General features: G+C 47.1%; 1 protein-coding gene across 2 annotated transcripts in view; it reads right to left on the bottom strand.

Moving 5' to 3' along the window:
- LOC126547717 (mitochondrial amidoxime reducing component 2-like) overlaps nucleotides 1-25,821 on the bottom strand; it is a 73,232-nt gene that overhangs the window by 36,323 nt on the left and 11,088 nt on the right. The window contains exon 1 of one of the 2 annotated variants that reach the window (XM_050195676.3): nucleotides 6,744-7,051. The exons of the other annotated variant lie outside the window; for it this stretch is intronic. The gene's annotated coding sequence lies outside the window, so the exon portion shown is untranslated. Of the gene's footprint in view, nucleotides 1-6,743; nucleotides 7,052-25,821 lie in introns of those variants that run through there. 2 annotated transcript variants of the gene reach the window in all.

Genomic DNA, 25,821 nt, shown 5'->3' with positions numbered 1-25,821 from the left:
TGTATTCCCTTACCACTTCCAGTGCCTCGCTACCTATCGTAAACTGCTGTTCTCTTCCGAGACTGTTAAACATTACTTTAGTTTTCTGCAGATTAATTTTCAGACCCACCCTTCTGCTTTGCCTCTCCAGGTCAGTGAGCATGCATTGCAATTGGTCTCCCGAGTTACTAAGTAAAGCAATATCATCAGCGAATCGCAAGTTACTAAGGTATTCTCCATTAACTTTTATCCCCAATTCTTCCCACTCCAGGTCTCTGAATACCTCCTGTAAACAGGTTGTGAATAGCATTGGAGAGATCGTATCTCCCTGCCTGATGCCTTTCTTTATTGGGATTTTGTTGCTTTCTTTATGGAGGACTACAGTGGCTGTGGACATATGGCTCGTCTACACCCTGATTCCGTAATGCCTCCATGACTGCTGAGGTTTCGACTGAATCAAACACTTTTTCGTAATCAATGAAAGCTATATATAAGGGTTGGTTATATTCTGCATATTTTTCTATCACCTGATTGATAGTGTGACTATGGTCTATTGTTGAGTAGCCTTTACGGAATCCTGCCTGGTCCTTTGGTTGACAGAAGTCTAAGGTGTTCCTGATTCTATTTGCGATTACCTTAGTAAATACTTTGTAGACAACGGACAGTAAGCTGATTGGTCTATAATTTTTCAAAACTTTGACGTCCCCTTTCTTATGTATTAAGATTATGTTGGCATTCTTCCAAGATTCCGGCACGCTCGAGGTTATAAGGCATTGTGTATATAGGGTGGCCGGTCTTTCTGGAACAATGTGCCCACCATCCTTCAACACATCTGCTGTTACCTGATCCTCCCCCACTGCCTTCCCCCTTTGCATAGCTCCCAAGGCGTTCTTTACTTCTTCCGGCATTACTTGTGGGATTTCAAATTCCTCTAGACTATTCTCTCTAATATTATCATCGTGGGTGCTACTGGTACTGTAGCAATCTCTATAGAACTCCTCAGCCACTTGAACTACCTCATACATATTAGTAATGATATAGCCGGCTTTGTCTCTTAACGCATACATCTGATTCTTGTCTATTCCTAGGAAGCTTCTTCTTCACTGCTTTTAGGCTGCCTCCGTTCCTGCGAGCATGTTCAATTCTACCCATATTATACTTCGTTATGTCAGCTGCCTTACGCTTGTTGATTAACTTCGAAAGTTCTGCCAGTTCTATTCTAGCTGTAGGGTTAGAGGCTTTCATACATTGGCGTTTCTTGATCAGATCTTTCGTCTCCTGCGATAGCTTACTGGTATCCTGTCTAACGGAGTTACCACCGACTTCTATTGCGCACTCCTTAATAATGCCCATAAGATTGTCGTTCATTGCTTCAACACTAAGGTCCTCTTCCTGAGTTAAAGCCGAATACCTGTTCTGTAGCTTGATCCGGAATTCCTCTAGTTTCCCTCTTACCGCTAACTCATTGATCGGATTCTTAAGTACCAGTTTCTTCCATTCCCTCCTCAAGTCTAGGCTAATTCGAGTTCTTAATCCTATGGTCACTGCAGCGCACCTTGCCGAGCACGTCCACATCTTGTATGATGCCAGGGTTTGCGCAGAGTATGAAGTCTATTTCATTCCTAGTCTCGCCATTCGGGCTCCTCCACGTCCACTTTCGGCTATCCCGCTTGCGGAAGAAGGTATTCTTTATCCGCATATTATTCCGTTCTGCAAACTCTACTAATAACTCTCCCCTGCTATTCCTAGACCCTATGCTATATTCCCCCACTGACTTGTCTCCAGCCTGCTTCTTGCCTACCCTGGCATTGAAGTCGCCCATCAGTATAGTGTATTTTGTTTTGACTTTACCCATAGCTGATTCCCCGTCTTCATCAAAGCTTTCGACTTCCTGGTCATCATGACTGGATGTAGGGGCGTAGACCTGTACGACCGTCAATTTGTACGTCTTATTAAGTTTCACAACAAGGCCGGCAACCCTCTCGTTAATGCTATAGAATCCCTGTATGTTACCAGCTATATCCTTATTAATCAGGAATCCAACCCCTAGTTCTCGTCTCTCCACTAAGGCCCGGTAGCACAAGACGTGCCCGCTTTTTAGCACTGTATATGCTTCTTTTGTCCTCCTAACCTCACTGAGCCCTATTATATCCCATTTACTACCCTCTAATTCCTCCAATAACACTGCTAGACTCGCCTCACTAGATAACGTTCTAACGTCAAACGTTGCCAGGTTCATGCAAAATACTACATGCAAAATACTGCAACCATGGCTCTCAACATAAAGCACACTATGGTATCAGGGCAGCTTTGGTGCTGCACTATGAAACACTCTTACCCATCAAAAATAGTTGGCTTCAAAAGCAGTAGGTAAGAAGGGATTTGAAATCCAACAGTCAAATCAGTGCAAGAGCTCAAGGCTCCACTCAGGAGAGTGAAGTCTTGAAGCTTTCTGTAGGGAGTGACCTTGCTGCTACCGCATGCTTTTATCTCCTTCAGACCCTTCTAGCAATTTCCATTTGCACCACTGTCTAAAAGCACAATCAATACAGTATCACTAAGTGCAGCAGTGGTAGGAAGACGCTTCACTTTCACTTTGCTTGAGAAGATAAATAAGCTTGCATCTATATGAGCTTGTACTGATGTCATCCTAGCCACCACGATGGAGCACCACAACTGTGAGAAGCTGCATCTGTTGGCATCTCATGTCATGGTTCTGCCAGTTTTGCCATGGTTCTGGCACAGATGCCGTCAGCATTCTAAGCAGGTCTCTATGACATTGAAGCAGGCTATTTCTGGCAGTGAATACAATACACTGATGGCTGACATCATCCTAGCTGCCACGTTGGAGTACCAGCATGGTGAGAAGCTGTGTCCATGATGTGACATGCAAGCTATCTATAGAACCACTAGGACTGCAACTGACTCGAAGCATCGAGGTGGCAATGCAGTGTTTGTTGTTCTCCCTTTCTTCGTCTCCATCTCTTGCGCTACCCATAACAATGAATCTGCATGTGGCAACCATGCATTTGAGAGGCATAACAACCATACACATGGTGGGAATAATGATCATAGTGAGAGAAATGTGACTGGGGATGTTTTTTTATAAGTCGTATTTGAGCCTCGCAATATAAATGCATCAAGCGAAGTATTCTTTGCGCTTTAAATCGTTTCAAGCTATGGTCATAAACCTGCGCACATCTTAAAGCTACTATGCAGCAAAACTAAATGTTTTAGAGCAGATGCATGGAATGGCAGTTGGCAAATGCGCATGCACTATTTACCCCCAGCATGTAGTATGTAAGCCAGCCTGTGCAAGCTTTTGTGCAACAATAAACAATGAGGAAGAATTAGCTTGAACTTCTTTTTCAGAAAGCGAGATGATGGAACAGACCCCTCCAGTCATTTTTGCTGCGCATGACAGAAAGCAGAATATAAGCCTGCGAAGGCCAATACCACAGTCATGGGATCTTCTTGAAGACACGGTAGCCCGCATTAGTCACAGAGCAATATTGTCCGGTGATACAAGCTAAAGAATTCTGAAAAATATTGAAGTGGCTGATGCTGACGCAGATGTGCTGGCACAGAAAGTGCACGAAGATTGGAAACAGCACAGTTCAGCACAGGTAATGAGCTCACTGTCACTGTCCATATTCTTCAAACGAAGTGTTGCTGTCACCATATAACTGGTGACAGACCTCTGTCCACATCCCGGGGTCGATCACCTCATCGTGCTGTTCCGCTTGCACTTGCACGAGAACGAAAGGCTGGATTTATGCCAGCAGTTTCTGTTTGCACTTGGTGTTACTGTCCCCCAGGAGCCTCAAGTTTGTTTAACTGCAATTTGCGTTATTCAGTATTCATTTAATTGAAAGATCTTTGCATAGATTGCATGAGAAAACCACCGGGGGTTTTCGAAAGGTTTGTTATTCTGAAATATTCGTTGAACTGATGTTAGTACAACGAAGAATTTAGTGTATATCACTGTCAACTATTGCACTGAGTCGACTGTTACATGCTTGAGTTATCTGTGACACCACATGAATTGCAACTATGGTTTCGGTGTTGTGAATAGTCTCCTGATAAAATAGTGCTGCACTTGGAGCACATTTTAAACTAGCTGTAGAAAATGCGAAGTAATAATTATTTGTGTTGCTCAAGGAATTGAGGCTGCATGTCATAAATGTAGAGCCGGGGCACAAAGTTCTTGTGTCGGTACACTCTTAATGAATTTCTCTAGGTGCATTAACTGATTTTAAAAGAGTAATAATTTCAATGCACAATTTGTTTTGCACTGTTGATGTCTTGTTCTAAGTCGTGCAGAATACTAGAAACCACTGAGCCTGCCAATCCCTGTGTAAGCAGCTGCATCTTTCCCTGAGGTGGCACAAAGAAGGAAGTTTGTAGCTGTGATCTCATCAATCAACTTTCTCCGTGGCAGTCCCAGTTGTCCACAGAAGAGTGCAACAAAGTATTCCAGCGTGCAAATCAAGTCTTTCTGGTTAGCGTAAATGGTGGGCCTCCTAATCAAAATATGGTTCCAGGGCCCACAATGAGCTTAGGCCAGACACAGTTCAGATGCCACTCTAATTGGTAATTTTTTAAAGCACCACAAATCCGTTTTATTTGTTTGTTTATTTTTGTGTTTGTATACGTACGTGTGTGTGCATGCGTGTGTGTGTGTGTGTGAGACAATAGCATAGTTTTCGTAGCCATGATTTAAGCCAAGTCTTTTATAACATTGGTTACTGGATAGATATATTCAAGAGAGAATTGTGAATGTGCCTTTACTGCCTTTTAAGCTTACAATTCCGTCCAAGTCTTAGCCTGTTCTTTCTCTGCACTGTTTGCCCCCCCCCCCCCTTTATTTGAAAATAAAATAAGGTCTACTACATTTAGTGATGCTCGCAAAAAACGTAATTGGTCCTTTACCTGTATTATAAACATTTCAATTACCATTTTAACTAAAACAATTTCCTTTTTTGTTGCAATGATAATTAAGATTTCTAAGTTCTCTGTAAAGAAGCTGCACTTACTAAGGACTCACTCTATTTAGTCACATGCATAGTAGCCATACTGAATCACATTTGTATTTATGAAATAAACTGCAGTGTTTACTGCTCCCTTAAGCATATGTAAGCCATTGTGCAAGGCTGTGTCTTATGTAGAGACAGGAAACAGCCTTTATGCAGGCTGTTTTAATGCCTCCCTATTATACCCTCTCTAAAAAATGTTCATTCAATATGTTCATCTGCCATTAATACTGCATGCCACCATTTGTTTAGAGTACAGTTTACCTGAAATGATAGTGGTATTTATTGGCTGTATTCGGTCGTAGAAATGTCATATGCGGCTTCTGCATATGGATCCACGTATTTTCGTACCAGTGAAAGTCCACTGGTACACAAGATGCACACACAGTGGAATCTACTCATGGCCTGTGGAACAAGGGAAACAGAATCCCACATTTGTTGCACTATTTCAGACAGACATGCTTATTAAGTGCATTTCTATAGTCGACAGGCATGGTATGGTGTAATCTCGGGTAATACTGACCCCCTACTATCAGAAAACGATGGTCCTTTCACACTCTCAAAATGTAGAACTGTTTACAAGCATGGTGCTCAAATGTTGAGAATGGCTGAACAAAATGAGTGGACTGCAATGTACTATGTACACTCAGCGTGTGCTTAGACTGAACTGCTAAATTTATTTAAGCTGTATCTCAAGTTCTTAAAAATAAAGGGGCATAATGAAATCCCCCTTTCTCTACAGCACATTCATGGTGGCAGATGTCATACATTGTATGAAAACCTCCAATAATGTTTCATTACCAACTTTGGTACACATTAAAGTTGGTTAGTGCCGGCACCATTTGACGACTAGAAGTGCTTATACTTGGTCGAGCTTAGGCAAAAACTGTAGTATTGCAGCTCACAAGGAGCAGTTTACAAGGTGAGGGAGAACAATACATAGAGCACAAATACGCTTCTTTGTGAATGTTGGAATAACTATTTCAGCATTTTGTTGCACTGTATTTATTACTTTATTAAATGATTATCAGTTTGGTATTTGTGCAATATTAGTGGCATGAAATCAAGGGCTTGACAACAGCTCATCTTGTTGGAAATTAACTTGGCACAAAAAAGACACTGACCACAATCAAAGTGAAAATTTTACTGCAGTTGCCTTTCTTGTGCGTTTGTAGTGACATGTAAAATATGAATTCAACCTTACAGGATCGTAAACATGGTAAGTAGAGCTAACTGTAGCGCCTGCGAAGCTAAAACAAGCCTAGACATTGAATGTCTACACCGCAGCTACAGCAGTGCTTCCCAAGGTGGCTACAAGCCGCAAAGGGAGGGAGCATTAGCTGAGCTACCAGCTGGCTTGTAGAGGTCTAGATCTAGAGCACAGGTTACTAATGACGGCTACTCGCTGTGACCTAAACTAAATTAAGCTGGAAGGTAGACGTCTACAAGCTAGCTGCGTGCCTCCTTGGTCAGGGCCACTTTAAACCGCGCAACTGACCTCATTACCGCTCCCCTACAGCTACCTGCGACCAGTTACAACTAATGGAAACCTGAAGTGAGGAAAGTCGTAATAAATTACAAGGTACTGGACAGGGAAAGAGTTGGCGACGGTTACGTAGTATGCTAAGAGGCGAAGGAAGCAAGCTGACACAATCGCGTACACTTGGCCACATGTAGCACGTTACGGCAAGTAAAGGCGCAGGAGTGACACAAGGAGGAATCTGAACTCACCGCAATCCTTCAACACCACTCGCGTAAACAAGTTGTCCTTGAGATACAGGGATAAAAAACGCTGTCGTTCCTTCGCGCGCCAGGGTGCAGCTCAGAGCGAGTGGACGATAGCTCGAAGACCTTACAACAGGAGTGAGACCTCTGTGATAAGCATGGGATCTTCTGGAGTGCACGTCTCGGCTCATGCTCTAAATAACCTGTCACTTCAAACGTTCCGGCGCTTCGAGTTTCGCAGCAGAATGACAATACGAAAGCGCGCGTAAACGATAAGTCAGTTAGCACCCAACAGATCCCGCCCCTGTCGCCGCTGCTGCCGCAGCCCCGCGGTACAGTGGCGCTTCTGTCAAATGCTCTACTTATCAGTTCCGCTTTCGTTTTCTAACTGGCCTTCCCGTTATATCAGAGCTGTAACAAAATCACCAACCAAACAGGATATTTTTTCTTTGCTTTGAAGTTAGAGAAATAGGACTTGCTCTGGGCGCAAAGCATGCTATCATCTTTGAACTTTTGACTTGCGGCAAGTTTCGAATATTTGAGTAATTCCCGCACCTAATTGACGGCATCGCAACCCCGGCGATTTTTCAAGGTCAGCGGATATCAATGAAATTTGCTGCATGCGTTCTTCCGCATACTTCAGTTATTTCTTGGAAACATCAGTTTCTTTATTTCTTTGATAAGCTGCCGCTCACCCCATTCATGTAGTCGACTCCTCTAAGGAGTTCGCTTACGAAGATTCCAGCAACTAAGTGGTCGCAAGGAGCCAAGCATCCCCTTATTCAGGCAGCTGGGAAAATTTAATACCCTCAACAACAACAAAAAGAAAACTGTTCAAATCAAATCGCCTGTAACTATTTCTGGCCACTGTACTTCTTGCGAAAAATTCTGGCTAAGTAAATCTTGCAGCAATGCATCACTTATCAGGCGAACTTTGCGAATTTGGCGCGAGCTAGGTGCGTGCAACAAACGTATCAGAAGCATCTACGAGCTCTTCGAACTATACGTTCCTATTTTGCAGCGTAACAGAAACACCTCGCTGCCGCGTTCAAGTGATATAAACGCAACATTAGAGAGATATAGCCTCTCCCCGTGTTATTTCCACGTCAAGCCGGATCGAGCATACGGAAGAGCTCTCTCTGTTGGAGAGCGGGCGCGCGCTTCTGGTAGCAACTACCAGAGAAAGCATCGAAGTCAATGCGATGCTTTCGCTCGTATTTGAATACGTCATTTGGCATCAATCTGAAAGAAAAAAACTGCGTGTCCAAGGAAATAAAGTATATATATATATATATATATATATATATATATATATATATATATATATATATATATATATATATATATATATATATATATATATATATGAGGGGAAGTCATAAAGTAAACGGAATTTTGCAATTTCTCGCACTAGGATTTCGTCACACTGCTAGTATCCAGCGCTGAATTAGTGTCGCCTGCAACACTTCTATAGAACGTGTCACTCTTATTCCCGCATTAGTCGTTAGAGTGTCGCAGACCGTTAAACATGACAGCTCCATTGTCGATCTGCACCAAGGAAGAAATTAGAGCAGCGATTCGCTTCTTGTTTGCGGAGGTGTTAAACCTGCGGAAATTATTCGTCGAATGCAAGGGCAGTACGGTGACAGTTGTTTATCGCGAAGCAAGATCTGCGAATGGATAGAGTGTTTCAAACAGGGAAGAACTTTATATGACGAGGAAAGATCGGGCAGGCCATCGACGTCAATGACTGAGAACGATTTGAAAGTCGTTGAGATCATGGTGATGGAAAACAGACGAATCACAGTGGACTAAATCGCCAATACTTTACATATCATCCATGGTTCAGCGTATTCCATCTTACACGACAGGTTAAATTTTCGGAAAGTGTGTGCTAAGTGGGTCCCGAAAGAATTGTCAGAGCAGCATAAGGCAGAAGGCTTGGACATCTGTCGTAAGCGTTTGGCCCATTATCGTCGCGAGGGAGATGAATTTTTACAGCAACTTGTTATTGTAGATGAAACTTGGGTAAATCATTACAAACCGGAAAGTAAGGCTGTGAGCATGCTTTGGAAACACTGATCATAACCAGAAGAAATTGAAACGTCAATCATAAGCTGGTAACATTATGCTAACTCTATACTGGGAGATGGAAGGTGTGGTAGCCGTTCATTTCACCCCATGAGGCGAAATTGTGAACAGTGAAAACTATTGTGATGTGTTGGGAACTAAACTGAAACCTGCAATCAGATCCAAGCGTCGTGGAAAACTGCTAAAGGTGTAATCCTGCAGCAAGATAACGCTCGGCCACATTCTGCCAAACGGACGTCCGAAACAATAAAGGAGTCGGGATTCAAATTGCTGGAACACCCGCCATACAGTCCAGACCTGGCTCCAAGCGATTTTCATATGTTTGGACCATTGAAGGAAGCGCTCAGGGGAAGAAGACTTGCAACCGATGCAGAAGTCATTGATGCGGTGCAAAATTGACCACTTGCAGAAGTACGACTGCGCATGCGCCAAAACCGGCCGCGGGGCGGCGCTTCGTGAGCGCCGTCTCCGTGGTTGGAAAGCAAACTGCGCAGCTCCGGCGTGACATGCCGGCCAACTGCGTCGCTTTCGGCTGCACGAGCTATTATTATGGAAACGGAAATAGTAATTTCTTCACATTTCCGCGCGCGAAGGTTAATGTGGAGAGGAGAAGTTTGTGGACGGCAGCGGTGAAGCGGTTTAACCCGGACGGCACGCCGTGGCAGCTTACAGTGCATTCTAGGATCTGTGGCCTGTGCAGGCGACTTCCATTCCCTTGTCATCTCCTGCCAGTTCTGCAACGCTGAGAAGAAGGCCAGAGACGTGCTGGCAGGTCTCGCCGAGGCTGTAAAATATCAAGAATGTAGTTTTCCTTCGCGCTCGTCACTGAGTGACTCTAAGTATGTGCGAGTACGATTAAGTGATTTGTGAAAAGCGGCGCAAACAGATGCGGCCAGTCTATGTACTTCGTGTCATTTGTGAGTCTGCGCTCGTCTTCTTTTCTTCCGTACATGTCAGTTAAGTTGCGCTCTCTTCCACCATAACTTCGAACCAATTCGCCAAACTATCTGCCTTGATGAGTATTCGCGAGTGAGCGGGAGCGTACTGGCCTGCGGACGCATGCGCTGCCCATATTTAAGCTAATCTAACGTATAATAAAATAGGTTGGCGTAAGCTTTGCGGTCTTAGCGCTCGCAAAAACACACTGAATAACCTACCGCGTACATATAGCGCATGCGAAATTTCGGATACGGCTTCGTACACCATAAGCATGTAACACAGTAGTTTGGCGAAACAGCACGAGACGAATACCAAATTTGCAAGCTAGAACGTGTACATCTGCTGTTCCATGCAACAAATAAGAGTTCGGGGAATGCGACAGGCATAAAGTACTCATCCGGCCACGCATTCACAGTGCTCTCCGGCAATGTCGCCAATGGCTTTTGTGAACCGTACTGTAACCACGTAGATGCCCGACTTCATGGATGGCGTGTACGTAGCTCGTATGAAGCCAAGTGGAGGGTCGACGGTGTTTACGTTAAGTTTTATGTTCTTAACCTTCTTTTTTAAAGCCCATCGGCGGTGTGCCTGATAAACGGACGAAGTGTTGGCATGGGGGGGAGGACAACCCCACGCATTTGTCGCTCGTTATCCGGCACTCTGAGAAGTCAGTTGTCCGTCTGATTTGAAAAAACGGCAAGGGAATGAAGTCCTCTTCAATCAAATTTAAGGCAGGTCATATGCAACTATCAAAGAACGTCGACGCTTTCACGAAACGTGAAAGAAGCTCTGCAAACACAACGTCGCCACTCGATGCCGCCGTACCAAACAAGGCTGGAGCCGGGATGTTTTCCAACCAAGCGGCGAGGCGCAAGCTTCCTGTTATCCGCGCTAGGTGGCGCTCCGACTTCTGCAAATCGTCAATTGGTTAGAGGTGCAACCAAATAACTTTTTTTGCGACGGAAACAAAAAAGCTTTGCAAACGTTGGGCAAAGTGCGTTGAAGTGCAGGGAGGTTATGTAGAAAAATAACGTATGTTTCAGTTTTCTATCATTAGAATAAATGTACCTTTTTTCAAAAGTCCCTTTACTTTTGGCTTCCCCTCGCGTACGTGTATATATATATATATATATAGTATGTGTGTGCGTGTGAGGAGTATTATCTCGCTGGCTTTCTCCGCCTTATGACAAAAAAACAAAAGCCCGCGTAGGCTGTATCAGGGACGCAGCCGCAGTACATGGTGTACTGCGGCTACATATGGTGCACTGTAAAATAATTTACACCCTAAAAATTGAAAAAAGGTGTAGATGTGTCTATAACTCACACCTTTAGGGTGTTATATAAATAATTTACACCCTAAAAGTGAAAAAAGGTGTAGATGTGTCTATAACTCACACATTTAGGGTGTTATCTATAAACGGACACCCTAAGGGTGTGAGTTATAGACACATTTACACCCTTTTTCACTTTTTAGGGTGTAAATTATTTTACAGTGATGATATAAATATATGGTCCTGAATATTTCGCTGCGCGTGGTCGAAAAAAAAGATTTCGCCTTCAGCGCTGCACAGTCCTTGCTCAAATTTGGCAAAACGATCGCATTTTTGCGCCGACTTCGTTTAGTATAACACTTGGAACAGTTATTTCCTGGTTTTTAAGAGAAAAAAATGTCAATTTGCCCGCGCTTATGGGGATGCGAGCTGTTGCCGCTACGGCGCAAGTGTGTGTGCATCTGTGTGTCACGACTGTGCCGTCCTTCAGAAATATGTTCCCCAGCCAGTGGCGTAGCTAGGTGGTCTTGCACCCGGGGCCCATAGGTCTTCTGTCACCCCCCTCCCCCCCCCCCTCGTGTGTAGTCGAGGAAGGCGAGGATGTCGACAATTTCCGGGTTTCAGCACCACTACAGCCACCTTGGATACCGCGCACGTCCCCCGGTCCTCCTCTCCTTCGCTTTCTTTCCCAGAGATCGCGAATGCAGCAGGTATACTCGCTGTTTTTTCTGCGCCAAATCACGCAGGGTGCTGCACTGATAACTTGTGATAAGCGCATGTGTACATTTCTGTCAGACTGTAAGACTTGGCAGCCAATACAAATGCGGCATCGTGGAAAATATGGCTCACGTCACAGGTAACAAAAGATATCTTTATAAAGTTTTAATTACCAATTTTAGCGGCAATATTGCATTTGCAAAATTGAAGCCCGACATTCATATCTTGCCCTACAACAACTTCACAAAAATCGTCGTAGGTACTATGGCGAGCAGTATTTCGGCTGTGGGCAGCCCTGAACGAAAACGAAAATAAATTGTGTGTCAGTGACGCCGATCTCCCCACCCTATTAGAAAATGCCACCTGCCTCCCTGCGGCGCGGGCACCAATGCTATGACAATTGTGAGTACTCTTTATTCTGATCAATAAAGACTTGTTTTTATTTGCTGCTATACGGACAAACGTGATTATCCGAGCTGCGGTACCACCACAAGATTGGAACAGAATAGAGCACGCTTCGCGTCGATTCTTGGCGTCACCATAAAAAAAAAAGGCCGTGATGAAGCCCGTGCCAGCGAAAGCTTGCACTACTGTTGGTCTGCACTCGCAATGGAGATGATTGAGGGATCAACGTCACTGGTCCACTATTTGATATTTCTGTCGCTGCTGCCATACTGGGCGCCACCCGCAGTGCCAAAGTACTGTAGGCTGTAGCACCCAAAATGATTTTGTTTACGAAGTTTTTCTTGAGTTAATAATATGACTTTGAGTCCTCGATTCTCGAATTGAAATGCTTCCTCTATAAGTACTAATTAAAGGATTATTCAGGATATGGTTATAACTTATCTGCCATATTTTTCACGCTACCGAGTTCCTAGTAATCACAAAGACACATAACGTCATAGAATATCGGGAAATATTATTACAAAATTAATCTTTTTTTTATAAAATTCCGTGTAGCTGACACAGACACTGTACTTGTGACATGAAGTCATACAACAACAAAATGATAAAGAAACGGTTAACTACGACTAGGAGAAATATCTTTTATTGAACACCGCGAAACTGATAAGGAACAAATAGAACGATTCAAAATTGATAAATAGAACATTGTATAGATATTGCCGATGCACAAACCATGGTGGGACATCGAGCCTTTTGCACTGAAGTAATGACCGGTAAGGACACATTTCCTTTAGAAGTTCTGTTTCCGACACTTCGATTCTGCAAACTCATTAATTACAGTACTAAAGATTACATATTTTTACGTGTTCTTTTTCTATGGTCAGTATCACCAAGTTTGATAGCATTTAATCACTCATGGTGGAGTGCAGAGATGTCTTGATCAGCTTTAACTTGGAAAAGTTCCTTTCGCATGATGCAACTGACACGCAGATCGTGAGGAACAAGCGAAAGATAACAGTAAGTAAGTAAGAAGTTCCATTTGGGGATAAATTCCAGGAACTCCAGGCACCGAGTCTGAAGACGACCCAGAGAATCCCATTCGCGACTTTTCACGGCCGCACTTATGCAATGTCGCTCTCAACGAACGCTTCGCCGTAAACGCGAGCGCCGGGCGCGCTCGTTGAACGCCCTCTAGCTGCTGTCTTTGTTCGTTTTCGCTGCGCGTTCGGAACGGAAGAGGGACCCAAGAGCTTCAACGCCTTATAACGCCTGACTCTACGTTTAGCGACGCCTGCTCCCAGCATGAACGGACGGCACGAGCGCACCCCACATGAAACGTTCCGCTAAGGCGAGTAGTTCAGCGACCATTTTTCGAAGTAAATTTTTTAGCCCGCACATTCGTGCAATTATTTCGTGGGGTGTTGATAGAGCCGCAACCGGCAATTCTGCGGCGCAACGCATCGGGTACATGAGCTCGGGCTACTGGATACCGGAGCATTCTTTGCCATTTGCGCCCAGTCAAGCCGGTGGAAAGAGGGGTGTCTTCAGACGTATATGACACCCCCCCCCCCCCCACTGGCCTCTCGCACCCGGGGCCCACGGCCCCCCCTGTTGCTACGCCACTGTCCCCAGCGCTTCCAAAGCTGGGGCCTGTTATCATTTTCTGCTCTAGAGTATGCGGAGCGTTATGTGAGGAAATTACTTGCGGCCTCCTTTCTACTTCTCTTTTTTCTTTCTTTTTTTTTTCAAGTTTTAAGCTTGCGACACCGTGACCAACCATTTGGGAAATACAGAAATTGCTGGATAAAGGTATATGGCCAATTTCATTTTACGCATTGTGGGGATTGCGTTCTCCCATTTCGTTGCTGCGCCATAGCCCAGCACGATTTAGCCATAGGGGCCGCATCTCGGCGAAGTAGCTTTCGAAGTTCGCGCGCGCGGGCCAGCGTTTTTCCTAGCTCTTGTCTCCAAGGGCACCGTACAGCAGCGGGACCGTAAAGCACTTGCTGCTGCCCGTCCCCAAACGGACCACGGGCTCATCCGATTGGTCTGTTTGGGCGGGAACTCACGTCCCCTCTTTCCTGGCTGCTCGAGTCGACCGGGGGAGCGGCGAGAAGCTCTCGAACGGCTACATCATTCTCCCGGCCAACCCTATTTGTTGGCCGGCACTACCGAGTGCTCAAGCCGAGGCGGGTACACATAAATTCGCTGCTCCTGTTGTGGGGGCTACGTCAAAGAGACAGGGCTCACTTCACGCGCATGGTCTTAATGCGCCGGGTCACCCTCGGAGGAGATATACTGAGCTGAAGGAACCCTACCCTGGTAACGCGGTCGTTGGAAGTCATCCTCGCGTATAGCGGCGTGTTACAGCGTTTTCTGATACTGTTGTGCCACCCTTGAATTGCGGCAGCTCCGGCTCAGTTGCACCGCACCGCACCGCGCCTGTGTAACAGTTAGACAACGCCAATGTAATCGTCCAATAAACACCTTCCTTGTACTCTGGGCCTTCTTGCGGCGCTCTGTCTCGATCCCCGTGAAGACCGAACGAGCGTTCGCCTCGGGCACACAAAACACACGCGGCTGAGCGTGTTGTCCCCCTGAGGGCGCGGATCCTCGGACCCAAGCAGGTGCTACGGGTGACTCCCGGTGGAGCACCGCGCGAGATAGAGACCACAGCACGAACCGGGGCTCGTCTGCTTGTTATCGCTCTGTATAAGAACTACATGACGAAGTAGTATCGCGCGTGATCATGTCCGAAAGGTCACGTACGATCCACAGCTTGTCAGGAACGAAAGGTTGCGTGTCACCATTGCACAATGCGCCCCAACAATTACAACGCATCGTCTAGCTCCTCTCTGCGAGAAAAGGAATGAAAAGAAGTATGGCTGCATATTCCGCTTTAATTCAAGCTAAAAAAACTGCGCGTTGTTTAGCGCAGAACGTGTTGACTTCGGGGGTGAAATACAAGAATGCCCGTGTACCGTGCATTTGGCGCACGTTAAGGAACCCCAGGTGGTCGAGATTTATCCGGAGGCCCTCATTACGGCGTGCCTCATTATCATATCGTTGTTTTGGCACGTAAAATCCCAGAGTTTTTTTTTTTTTGCAACCTTTTACAGCAAGCAGTGTGCGCACCAGGGGCAGCCTCAAGCCCGTCTCAATTGAACGCCTTAGGAATCGAGAGCCAGCAGGCACCAGTCACCGTCCGTCGCTCCAGAAACGTTTTACCGAGAGGCCGGAAATCGCTCAGTACTTTTTTCTTATGTGGAAGAGCAGAGGGAAGGCGTGCTCTGTCGCCCAATGAAAACGCTTCGTCCACAGGACATCCGAACCATGTCCCAATGTTCATGCACCATTTCGGATACAAATGGGACATCCACGGGACGTTCCATTTTGGGTATCCTATTACGCATGTCCCAATTAAGCATATCGCACATGAACCTGCTTCAGATATTCTACCACGGATGTCCCAAAGTTGTCGCACATGGTAATTTTTCGGCATACACGTGAATATTTGTCCTTAAATTGAGGCTTTTTCTTGAAGTTTCCTCGTAAACAGAATTATGTTTTGTGCGTGTACGAATTACAATCCGCAGATATTGTGTCTGCAGCTGGTGTGCGTCGTACTTTACGAAGTTTCTGACGCAGTTTACTTTGCAAACTTCAGTTATTTCAATAGGTCACTAGCGCTTGCTGGAAGGCCTAGAAGAATGAGGAGTATATACACTGCACTTCCGCACTTGTGCGAGTGCGCAAAACGTGTGCGCGTATGCACCTATTCTTGATGTGTGGGCGGGCTGCACGTTGCACCTGCTACGCAGCATGTGCTTCGATCGTAATTGACACTGATCATGTCAAGTACTGTGCAAAAGGCCCCCGCATATGTACGCAGCGAGTCCCCGTAATGTCCTTCGTGGACATGCAAAAGATGCCCGCAGGGCACGGTAAGTGCGGCCAAATGGAGATGTGAGGGACGTCCGCGAGACATATTCCACACATCCCCATAGGATATATATGCCCTGGCCATGGACGTGTCTCTTGCGCGTGAGTTGCAAGAACTGCGACACAGACTTGCATGTGGGAGATGATACTGCGTGCGAGCTTCATCCGCCTCAGATGCACAACGATCGAAGTGGCCGTATTTACGGCCTTTCGTCATGCACACCTTTGCACAAGGCGAGCACAACAAGCCCTGCCGCCAGCGCTGGATTGCAAAGTGCCGGCAGTGACTGCCAGGGTCGCCACTTGCATCAACATACAATGTCATCGTCACCGCTGGCATGAAAAAAAAATCACGCAATGTTGAACTTCGATAAGCATGCAAGTCAGCGCTATGTCCACCCCACCGCAAGCACGACTGATATACTCGAACAACTTCTACTTTATATCACAGAGAAGTCAAACGTGGAATAATAGGCGGGCGCATTGCGAGTTTTCTTTCTGCGCTTTAAATCAAACAGACTGGCGAGCAATCGCTCGGTCACTTGCGACGCTTTTTTGTTCACGCGTACATTTTAATCTGCACTGTAGATAATCAGAAAACCATTCCCAATTTACCTGATCAGCTCCGGCGACAAGAATTACGCGGTCGGAACCAACCAGCGCCATCGGAGCAGGTTGTAAACTGATATTTTCTGAGCGTGCACGCACACGCTTATTCCCGAGCGCTGGTCTTCTGTATACAGTTAACGACAACAGGCGCAAGGCGTACCGTAACAGCCTTATAGATATACAGCTGTAAAGTATAGAATATAAAGGATAAAAGCAAACAGGCTGCTAGATCCGTCGCCTTCAACCGGCAAGCTTGCATATTAAGGTTGCAGTGCAGACGAAACGGATGAACGAGAAATATACTTACACTGCGTCTGCAGCTTGAAAGGGCCCCTCACCAAGCCACACAGCAAACTTCGGCTATACGCTGGAAGTTGTTACGTGTCCTCTAGGGAGCGTTCTGCCGCAAAAAAAAAATTTGCAAATCGGCTCATTAATAGCCGAGATAGAAATATTTCATTGCCGCGAACCCAGGATTTCAGGAGGCGGGCTCCACTGCCCAACGAGAGACTCTCTCCACTTGTCCCGTCTAGAATCCACAAGCGAAATTCCTTCCCTGCGTTTTCCCATACCAGACCTCGAGGATCGCGTGACGCATACGTCACGGGCACCGCCTTCATTTTTTTTCTCTTCGCTTTTTTGCGGCTCGGCGCACTTGCGCTGACGGCGTCGCGTGAGAACGGTTGTCTCGTTTCTCGCAGCGCACGATTTTGCGCGCTGTGCACGAGGACACCTGACTAGCGGTATAAATCAGTGCTACACGAATACTGAGGCAGACACAAGAGGGCCACAGAGCATGCTCCCGCGCTGGAACACGGTAGAAAATGACATAGTTTCGCTCTCTGCGTGCGCGACTGCACGACGTGGGAACAAACAGACGAAACGGAAGTACACCTCTCTTGCTATTCCCGTCTATTCTGTCTATTCAAGTAATATATTACACAAATAAGAGATGCTGCCTTGGATAATTCTCGAAGTCACGTGTCACCACGAGCGACGTCACAGCACGGACACGTGTACGTCATCCTTCGGCTTGGAGCGCGCGGCCCGCGAGAATGGAAAACGGAGTTCGGTTTGAAATTGCAGATCTTTCCGCGACGCGTAGCGACGTAATACTTTGCAGACACGATCGTTATCGCGCATTCTATGCTCTACGCTTGTCAGCTCATTGATTAATTGAAAACATCTTTATTTGCAGAATATTCGTAGAGCTCGTGGATGGGCCGCCTAGTCCGGTAGTATACTGGTTATTGCTGCTGCGCTGGCCCTCCCCACCAGCCAGTGCTGACGGTCAGGATCATCGCTGAACAGAATAGCCTCCCACTGCTCTTTTGAGGGATTTGGAATGGACTGAACTATGGGATTAAATTGGCATGCCCAGACCATGTGGTAGAGGTTAGCTATCTCTCCACAGTGTGGGCATTGCGGGGAGTATAATGTAGGGTACCACTGGTGTAACTTAGCTGGCGTTGGGTATGTATCGGTTTGTAGTCTCCTAAGGGTATTCTAACTTATTGACGGATTTATGTGGTGTTGGGTACTCCTTCCTGGCTGTTCTGTATGGTGCGAGGTTGTCAGCATACACTGCTTAAGCAGTTAGGTCGCAGCACCCTTCAAGGTCATCAGGGGGAGACGCCCGGTATAGAAGAGCTCGGGCATGCCTGTGAGCGACTTCGTTTCCTCCTGGTAGTTCCAGGTGGCTGGGAAACCAGATGACTGAGGCTTGGCTCTGAGTGGATGCTTAATCAGTAATGACAACCCTGACCTGTGAATTAATCCATTATTGAAGTTGCGACAGGCGTTCTGGGAATCAGTGAGCACATCGGCGTTGGGGTTAGATGCTATAGCTAATACAATAGCTGCTTCCTCTGCGTGAGTGGGGTTGGATATTTTCATCGAGGCGCAGTTCACCATCGATCTTGAAGGCGTTGAGATCACAATAGTCATCACTCCATTCTTTGGTCCCGCGGCGTCCACGTAAAGGATGTTAGGTTGCTCGTCCCATTTCTTCTGCAGGGCTTCCCCTCTTGCTTTTCTCCTTTCGATGTTATATGCGGGATGCATGTTCCGCGGAAGGGGGTGCACGTTCATGCGTCTCCTAACATCACGTGGTACCTCTTCCCTTTGGTCTATCGTATAGGGCAGATTAATATGGATCCTTTCGAGCAGATCTCTACCTGGTTTTGTGAGTGCGAGCCTATTGAGTTGTGAGAGGCATTGTGCTTCCCACATCTCTTTGAGGGTATTATGTACTCCTAGAGCCATGAGCTTTGCCGTTGGCGTGGATTTTGGTAGCCCCAGTGCCGTCTTGTTGGCTTTCCTGATCAGTGTCTCCAACTTTTGAATTTCCGACCTGGAGAGGTTAAGGAATACCATCCCGTACATTATCCGAGAGATCACGAAAGCTTGCAGCTCAAAATGGCCAGACCTGGCGAGGGGCCCTTTAAAATTCTGAGGTTTACGCTAACTGATTATGAGAAACGCCTAGTGGAGGACTCCAGATTAATTTTGACCACCTGAAGATCTTTAACGTGCCCATTCACGGGACATGGGTATTTTTGCATTTCGTCCCCATCGAAATGCGGCCGCCGCGGCCGGGATTTCATCCCGCGACCTCGTTCGTAGCAGCGCAACACCATAGCCGCTAAGCCCACACGGCGGGTTCATACAGCTTTGGCCAAAGCTTTGTGCCGCCTATCCACTCACTACTGATCGTAGTGGCCGAGATAGTGACTGTCTCAGCAGTGCCTGCGGCCGCCATGGCCATTGTAAACAAGCGTACAGACGCCGCGGTCAGAAGGCGCTCAATGGCGGGCGCGATCACGTGAACAAATATGACGGCGCCTATAGATATGGTTACAGTCCACTGCAGCATGATGCTGTAAAAGGTCCATAGAACACAAATGGTATTAAACAGAGCATACAGTAATTACATATACGTCAGCTTAGGCAATATCGTTAAGTGATAACTTGCTGTCACAACCGTTCAAGCTTTTAGAAGGCTAACGGCACAGAGAAGAAAGGAACACGTGACAGAAGCAAAATATATGTACTTGTACTCTCCCTGTTGTCTTCGTCTTAAAAACTGCACTTTCAGCAAATTAGCACTGACACGTGACGATGTGTTTCCCTTTTTTCCTAGCTTCGCGGAAACAAAGTATGCAATAGAGAATTGGAATATATATAGTTACCTTGACGGTCACAACTTGGCATTGCGGGAACAATGAAAAAGATGCGTTACGTATGCCATTTCCGAGGGCACCTTTAATCACAGTGGTGCTGCGGCCTACTCAGCCGCCTTGCGCGATCAAGGTGGCCACGGTCATCACTTTGAAAACATAGCTATTTTTCAGAACCAAACCGGAGGGTACGCTATTAGTTCATGTTCTTAAGGCTAAACTACACGTACGCTTGCCGGCGCATGAAAACTCGGGCCCACACGCATCACGCATGCGCAGATGGTGCAGGAGAGATCGTACGCGTAGAAGCGCGCCGCGAGTATATCTTCTCCAGACAAATATCGATACTCTGGCTGCCTCACAGAAATAATCACTGCCCTTTCCAATCCGTGAAGATGGTCGAACAGCGAAGTGTGTTAGTTACACCGAGTGTTACACCATGCAAGTCAAATTTCGCAAGCAGTCTATATTGTAGATCTTTTGTGCCACCATTCTTTCACCTCATTTTCGCTTTTGCGTGCTTTGCGTGGTGAGCATGCCTTAGGAGGGCTTTTTTTTTTTTGCGTTTCTCCCAGTGGATTTCTTTTTTTTTTTTGCGCGTGAGGTTTTTGTCTGTGTTTTGCCACTGGAGAGGCGGGCACTGCAATCGTTTGGACAATTGGTTGTATTGGTTTGACGATAGACCTCTGCCTGTTTGCAATCAGCATGACATCACTGGGAGTTGTCCTCTCATCTGACCCACCTCCGAAGAGGGCGCTGGTTGGCAAAAAACGTTCAGCCGACCGGTTCTCTGCATAGGAGCGCTGCCTGTATCTAAGCGGCTACGATCAGAAATTTTGCATATTGCTATTTTCTGAAGTGGCAGCATCTACGAACTGTGCTCAGAAAGCACCCATCTTCATTTTACTGGTACAGCAACGTAGCATTGTGGCCAAGTGCATGGCGCTTTTAAGTCAGCATATGGTGATTTCGTAAGAATGCCTCTTCCGTAGATCAAACAGCCACAAAAATTACATTACTCTTCGAAAGCGAATATATTACCACGAAGCTGAACATTTTCCTCGTGCCGAAACGACACTTCGCTTACATGCGTGGTCGTCGGAAAAAAAAAATGCATTGCGTTGACATGAGTCTACTTACTCGCGTCCATTTACAACGTAATCTTAAACGATATACAAGATTAATTTGGTATACAGCCATCAGCCATACCCGGTAGTGGCGCCTGAATTCCGATGGGGGCGGAAGGCAAAAATAGTCATTGCCGTGCTTTAGGTGGACGATGAAAAACCCCAGGTGTTCCAAATTAGTCAGGAGCTCTCGCTTACAGCGTTCTTCATAAGCCACGTACTCTGCTGAATAGGAATGTCAAACACCATACTTTAATTAAGTTAGCTATTCGTCAAAGAATGCGAATGCACGAAGCGTATATAATTAAATCATGCTGAATTCCTTGCGCATTAACTTCGCTGTGCCTGCGGCCTCTCTTTGCTGGTTTTAATTTTAAAAGATCCAGTATTACGTGTTTATGCGCATCATCACAGCATAACTTTTCTGTCACAAAGAGAAGTATAGAAACAAAAAATGAAACAAGAAAGTTGACTGTTCTAGCTAAAACCAATGATATCCGCTGTAAAGCGTGATTAAGTTAGTGGGTCGCCTTTTGTGCACAACCCGTGGCGAAGCGCACACAGCATCTTCGGCAATGGTAAAAACATGCTTACAGCGCATGCACGTCCCGAGAATAGGAGAAGCTCATTTACAGTCATACGTTTAGGGGCCGATAGATTATGCTGAAACATTTTTTTTCTCCATACAGCGCAGACGACACTGAGGTAAACGCGCTTACTGGTCATCGCGTCTCGTTCACTCCCACCTGTACAAAAATGATGGGTCCTGAAGTTCTGCCGATGCCTGGTCACTAAGATTCCCCCTATTACAAGTCATCACGTCCACATTTTCGCAAACATGACGCTTGCTAATCGCGCATTACACGACACACGCATCCACACAGCAATGTGCTCCGTTTCCCTATGCAAAGATGAGCCCATACTGTCGCTTTTTTTTTTTTTTGCCGCACACTTTATCACTACAAAACAAACGTGGTGCATTTCCGAAGAAAAGCCGATGTTGCTTACCACCATAAACCATCATGTTGTTAACTGCTGCAAGTAAAAAAGCCAGCGTCGACAGTTTTACATCACGCCGTTTACCACACATCGAGGCTATCCGGCACACAATACGGCTAATCTGACTGACAAGAGTGGGGTTTCACGAAAATAATAATAATAAAGAAAAAGCGTCCACGAGGCTCAAACCGCACCAAGCGCTGGCGGAGGCGATGTTTTGCCAACCAGGCTCACTGCACGTGCTCCGGAGACGTCACGTCGCCAGCGCGGTGTGACGTAGCCCAGGAGAGGTCTATAGACGTGGCTGCCGGCACTGGACACTATTCGTTGGCCGCAAACCGCCAGCATAACATTTGTTTCTTTCGCAGCAGGGTGGAATCAATCGCCGATAAATTCGATGCCGATCTGGCTCGATCGCTGAAAATGTACCGTGTGATAACCGCATAAGATTCGCGTATAAGATAGCATTCTCACAGAGGGAAAGGCATCACTCCAACCCCTTTCCCCCTGTTGAGCCCTTCTTTTCCTCTCCCTCAAGGTCACGTGGCCCCTTTTTAGCGAAGTCCAACAACGACGGCACAGGGTCCGTATAAACAGCGTCGCTGTAAAACGAAACGATGTCTACTAAGGCGAAAATAGTGAACCAAGTGCTGGGCGCGCGCTGGCGCGCACCTTGTCGGTTCAAACCGCCATTACTCGCGACGAGGGGCCAACGCAAGGCGCGTGGGCGCGAGCTGTCGCGCGCCGGCACGTGTACGTTGTTGCAAATGGGTCGCAAGCCTCAAGGGTAGCGTTGGCCTGGCGGCCTGGGGCACAGCTGGAAGCATCCGAAGGTCCTGGCAAAGGATGAGTCGACTGCTAACAAAACAACTTGTTTATTCTAGCATCGCAAAAGAGCGGCCGGTCAGGTCGACCGAAGTGGAGAAATGAGAGACCACGTTACTCGACTGAATAAATCGAAGCTTCTTTTTTTTGGCGTCCGGGGGCAGCTGCTTTTATACTCTCGGAGTCGAGGGCAAGAAGGAACGGCTCGGATGAGGCGCACGTGACGGCGGCGCACAGACACGTTGTGACAAGAAGTGACGTATCCGCCGGGCCGGCGCCGGTCAGACCTCCTCGCTTCACCGTTGGGGAGCTCCTCTCCCCGGCTGCAGCGCTTTGACAAGCGTGGGCACCAACATGCACACACACACACACGCACACACGAAGACACGTGACATTGAAACATGCCTCGACGCGCTTGGCAGGAGGCGTTGCGGCAGCGCTGAACTGGCCAAAATGTCCGCCGCTTTGAACGAAGCCCCGGCGTCCGTTGCATCCGCGCCGGCTATACCGCACGTCGGAGGCGAAACGTAACAGACCGCCCCGCCGGGAGAAGGACATCCCGATGGTCAGGGGACTGCATCCGCTGTCCGGAGGGATGTCGCTCGATGATGCTCATAACCGTAGTCGGTCGTCCCTCGGCGTTTCTTGAGCGCAGCGCACCGAGAAGGCCTCGTTCTCACGTTCAGGTTCACACAGGACACTGCAAAGTGACTTCGGGAGAGTTGCCTTTTTTTTTTGTTCTCGTTCCCAGCAAGCGTTAGAACTACGCCGAAACTCAACCGCTCAGTCAGGCAAGCACGACACAACCCTCACTAAGTCATGCCAGGCTCTTTCCCCTGTTATACTACTGCCTAGTTCCTTACAGTAGTTTAGCAGCACTCAGAACGCGTCCACAAATTGGAAAATTGCACTAGAAAGCACGTCATGACTTTGAAACACTAAACAAAAGCAATATGTTAAAATCCTGCCTCAGGAAGAAAAACATCAGTAACAAACAACTTTGAGGCTGATTCCTACGTTAGGGGCCTCGACTTAAGCCATCGGCGTTACCGTTGAGACTCCCCTTTTTGTAACGCACCTCAAAGGAATATTGTTGCAAAGCGAGGCTCCAGCGCAGGAGGCGGCCATTTTTGGAAGAGATGGTCTGCAGCCGTTGGAGAGGGCAGTGATCCATCTCAATGATAAACCTCGAGCCGGCTAGGTAGCAAGACAATTTCTGAACGGCCCACACGAGACACGCACACTCTTTCTCGGTGGCGCTGTACGCCTGCTCACGACTGGTCAGCTTACGACTAGCATACAGGACGGGGTGTTCCACTTCTCCATTTTCCCGTCGGCACAGTACAACGCCCATGCCTCGCTCACTAGCATCGCACTGAACAACGAACCCTTTTGTGTAGTCTGGCGATCGTAGCACAGGCTGGCTTGTTAGGGCGCTCTTTAGGGCGCTAAAAGCTCTTTCCCTTGTCTCGTCCCAGACGACTGTTTGGGGCTCTGTTTTTCTTAGAGCATCCGTCAGGGGAGCCGCGATATCAGAGTACCTGGGGATGTACCTCTGATAGTAGCCGGCGACACCTAAGAACGACCGAATATTGGTCTTCGTGCGCGGTTGCGGGAAGTCTCGCACAGCGGCCACCTTTATTTCAGAGGGGCGGCGACGACCCCGTCCAATCACGTGACCGAGGTAGACAACCTCGGCCTGTGCTAACTGGCACTTGGGAGCCTTGACTGTCAAGCCCGCTTCGCGCAGGCGGGTTAGCACTGCCCGCAAGTGTGCCATATGCTCAGACCAGGATGCGGAGAATATCGCCACGTCGTCTAAATACGGTAAAGCGAATTCTCCCTGTCCCCGCAACACTTTGTCCATGAGGCTTGAAAAGCAGTATGGCGCGTTCTTCAAACCAAAACTCAAAACTTTAAGACAGAATGTTCCCATTGGTGAAATGAACGCCGCATACCTACTAGCCTCTTCTGTAAGTGGAACCTGCCAATAACCCCTGACAAGATCTAGGGTGGAAATAAACTGAGCGCTACTAACTTTCTCAAGGCGCTCCTCGATGTTAGGGATCGGATAAATTTGATCCTTAGTGATGGAATTAAGCCTGCGGTAGTCGACGCAAGGACGAGGTTCTTTGCCCGGTACCTCAACTAAAATCAAAGGGGAGGTATAATCACTCTCACCCGCCTCAATAACACCGAGCTGTAGCATTTTCTTTACCTCAGCCTCCATAATATCGCGCTGGCGGGGTAACACCCGGTACGCCTTGGATCGCACTGGCTCTGGGGAGGTAAGTTCTATTTCATGAGTAAGGATAGAAGTCCTACCAGGCCTCTCAGAGAACTGACCTTGAAACTCTTGTAAGAGCTGGTGTAGTTCGGTTTTCTGCTCAGGCGACAGCGGTGCTTTACTGATTAAGTCACTAATGACTTGATCGGTGTCTTCCCTGTTCGTCACTGAGCCTAGTCCCGGAAGCTCGACCGGAAGCTCTTCGGGAACGTTTACCATCATACACACCACTGCTTCCCGTTGTCTATAGGGTTTGAGCAGATTACAGTGGTAAACTTGCTGTGCTTTCCGTTTTCCTCGCAGACTCACCACGTAGTTAACGTCCGACAGTTTTTGAACAAACCGTGCTGGGCCCTCTCACTGCTCGTCAAGTTTGTTTTTTAGCGATGTGCGCAATATCATTACCTCATTGCCCACCTCAAAACGACGGGCCCTGGCTGTCCGATCATAATAAACCTTGGCCCTCTGCTGGGCCTTTGCCATTGCTTCACCTGACAACTCCTGTGCCCTTCTTAAGCGTTCGAGGAACCTAAGCACGTACTCCACCACGACTGGGTCGTCGCCCCTGCCTTCCCACGAGTCTCGAAGCATGCTTCACTTTATTTCCTTAAAGACCCTCATGTGAGGGTATTACATAAGGGGTGGGACACATATAGGTTAACAACAGTATACAGAAGAATTTTGAACGAGTTA

The sequence above is a fragment of the Dermacentor andersoni genome, chromosome 1, assembly GCF_023375885.2.
Source record: "Dermacentor andersoni chromosome 1, qqDerAnde1_hic_scaffold, whole genome shotgun sequence".
In the NCBI taxonomy this organism is placed as follows: Eukaryota; Metazoa; Arthropoda; class Arachnida; order Ixodida; family Ixodidae; genus Dermacentor; species Dermacentor andersoni.
This window is presented reverse-complemented; position numbering and strand designations above follow the sequence as displayed.